General features: G+C 36.3%; 1 protein-coding gene across 1 annotated transcript in view; it reads right to left on the bottom strand.

Moving 5' to 3' along the window:
• IL1RAPL2 (interleukin 1 receptor accessory protein-like 2) overlaps positions 1–3,319 on the bottom strand; it is a 921,055-nt gene that overhangs the window by 669,987 nt on the left and 247,749 nt on the right. The gene's annotated exons all lie outside the window — the stretch shown is intronic.

The following is a 3,319-nucleotide window of genomic DNA, read 5'->3' as shown; positions in this document are numbered from 1 at the left end:
GGAAGGAAGTTTTTTAAAAAGCATAATAACTTCTTGGATTGAATGAACTCATAGGTGGAGATGACAAAAGCAAGCAGCTAAAACCTATGTCTTATGTTCAAAACAAAGGGGAGGGATTGTGGTGAGGGGCAAACCTTGGCCACCAGAATTGTTCTTAATGGTGCTTCCATGGAATACTTAAGGCTATGAAAAACAAAACTAAAGCAGAAACACAGAATGCCATTTGAAACTTCTTGTTTTTGTTTTTGGTGAAACTAAATCCTAAAGAAGAAATGATTTTCCAAAATCAGTATCAGTCATTAGCACTGCACGGGCAATTAGAACCAAGATCACTCTCTGCAACTCAGCATATTTCTGGAGTGCCTTTTACCTGCCATTTCAGTCAGAGCTGGACTTGGGGGTAAAGCAGCATTCTCTGTTGTCTTTACTTGAGCCACAGCAGGAAAGGATCTTCTGATAGGCAATCAAGCTTGCTTTTACAGAATACTTATAGTGCAAAGAAAAGAACATCGATCCCTAATTCTTTTGTATACATTTTCTTACCCTCTCCAAAGCAACTTTGAATCATTTTAGGTAAGTTTCAGCACAAATACAGTTAAATTTCACTGTTCCCACCTGTCCTTTTAAAAGGTATTTTCTTGCTGTCTGATGGTTTTCCCTAATAAGGAAAGCTATTATTGACAATGCACTCCTTGGGCACAAAAGACTCTGAATGAACTACAGAAGTTGCTGAAACCAAATTGAACTCCTTACATTTTTGCTGGGAGAGAAGCTTCTGAAGCCAAATGGAAGAAAAATAAAAGTGTTGTGTTGAGCCTGTCAATGCCATAGAATTCTTGGAGAACACACAATGCAGTCCCTAAATGATGGATTAGGTTCAACACCTGGTCAATCCAAAGAGTCATAGTCACTGCAACTTAGATAGGAAATCCCTGCAAGTAAACCATGCAAAACAGAGACAATCTCACACCCAAATCTCCAAAGTGACCCAATGTGGTTTTGGTAAATTTCAGCTATACTGAAATTCAACACAGGTTGACAATTCTTTCTTACGGCCTCCCCATCTCTATGTTACTGTGCAGGTGAGACTTTGATCATATCTACTTGCTCCAAGGCTAGATGCACCCTCCTGTATTCTCTCGTGGACTTTTCATTCATAAATGCCCTGAGACATATAACTATGCCAGTGATATAGCTTCTCTGTCAGACTGGAAACTCCATGAAGACATGACTTTATCTTTCTTAAATCACTACACTTCCAGGGACATAACACCTAGCAGGCCCTTCAAGAAATATTAAACTGAACAGATCCTCCAATTCCAAAGATCAATGATTTTGTGGGACATGATGGTATAAAGAAAAAAACATTATTTTTCATTGATGCCTATTTATGACTTCAAGATATATAACCATTAATTACTGAAAAATACTGGGTTTTCACTTCTTTAGATTCAAGAACTGCTATATGAGCACGTTTCTTTATAGAATGTGTCAGAACCACCACCATTTTCCTTTGAATCCATTCTACATACATTGCATTTTTTAGAGTTGGATAGCTGAATTAATTCAGTTAGACCTATTGGCCCAAGGCAGGAGGAAGAATATCCCAACTCTATCTTCTAACAGTCCCTGAAGAGCTTTTGATTGCCAGTCTCATTTTGTCAATTTGGACCATGGCCTAACTCCCATCCCTCTCTATTTTATTTAATTCCATGTCAAAAAAGAATAGTTATTCTACAGAATAGAGTATATAGAAATAAGGGGGGTGGGAGGACGAAAAGCAGGTGATGAGCTGTGCTAAGAAAACATGTATTAGACATTCTAGTGTCTAGGTTGGCATGTGTAACTGGTGACTAGTGTGACTGGGTGTGCAATTCACGTAAAGTGGAAATCAGAAATATGTTAGAACAAATATTTTCACTGGAATTGAGTGTAGAGAGAAAGAAAGATTTGTATTCATAATTGATGAGCACTATTCCTTCTAGAATCTTAACCTCATTTTCTTAATTCATTGTTCATTTAACTATGTTAGCCTGACTTCAGGGAAACATGGCAGAGGGCAAAAAGGGCCCTCAACCTTCTTTCTGAGCATGGCTACATCAGTTCTTTGGAACAGAAAAAAAATCAATACAATAGCATAACTTTTGTCTTCTGGAATATACTGTTAAAGATTTTGGAACAATATAATGTAAACATAGATACTTATGTATGTGACATGTATATCTCAGAAGTGCTCAACCAAATGTATTTTTTCACACTAATTTACACAGGCTTCTCTAAGTTGGTAATCTTTCAACCGTGGTCTCCTAGGTCCCTATGTTTTCTTAGTAAGATCAGCTAACACAATGTACTATAAAAGCTGTCAATGCATTAATCTTGCCTATACAATAACATCTTTGAGGACAGGTTAACTCTTCTTCATCTCTGTAAACTGTGAGCTATGTACAGAGTAAATAATGAAAATGATTTTTTAGTGTGGTAGTCAAGGGAAGTGTTTGGGTGGTTGAAGGTATTTTTTAAACAGTTCTATTGCCATTGCCTTCAGGATCTGCATGTAAGCCAACCAATAGCAGCAATCAAATGATTTATATTATCTCAAAAGCACTCTACAGCAATGATGAATTGCTAAAGGATATACCAAAACAGCATAATAAATTATTACACAAGTTATAAATGAATCTCTTCTGATTCAGAAGAAGCTTGCTGAGACCTGGGGGTCACTGTTGTGAGCTCAGATCAAAATTTGGCAAATATAGATTATTTGATGATAGAGAGCTGTTCTTGAATAAAACACTAAATTCATTAGAAAACTAAAATCTGCAAATTTGGCAGAAGAAGGACTTGGCATCATTCTAATGGCATGCTTTTAGCTCCATCAGCTATCTGTGCAGAAGCAGAGTAGATGATAAAATATCCTTTACTCCTCCACCACATAATACAGGTTACCTTGAAATCACCAATTGTCAGGATCTGTGGCAAACACCCAAAATATTACCCTTCTAAGACATAGTAACATTCAATGTCATAAAAGTTAAATTATTTTCTGTGCCAATGTTTCCTTTCTTAAAATAAGGGTGGGAGCACAAGGCAGTGGCTATGTTATAACACTAAACACCTGAAGAGGGGGTATTCCAAACTTCTTTAAAGGAAAGGATGACATTATTATTAATGAAATCTATTTTTAAATATATTATAGTAAAATCAGGAAAACAAACTATATAGAATTTTGTGATTTATTATACATTCAAGTACATACTGGAGCACTCTTTCTTTTAACATGTTCTTTGGGCTTCACTGGAGTTTTCTTTCTTTCATTCTT

The sequence above is a fragment of the Condylura cristata genome, unplaced genomic scaffold (assembly GCF_000260355.1).
Source record: "Condylura cristata isolate star-nosed mole 26May11 unplaced genomic scaffold, ConCri1.0 scaffold00019, whole genome shotgun sequence".
Taxonomy (NCBI): domain Eukaryota; kingdom Metazoa; phylum Chordata; class Mammalia; order Eulipotyphla; family Talpidae; genus Condylura; species Condylura cristata.
The sequence above is the reverse complement of the archived record's forward strand: the minus strand, read 5'-3'. Positions and strand labels throughout refer to the sequence as shown.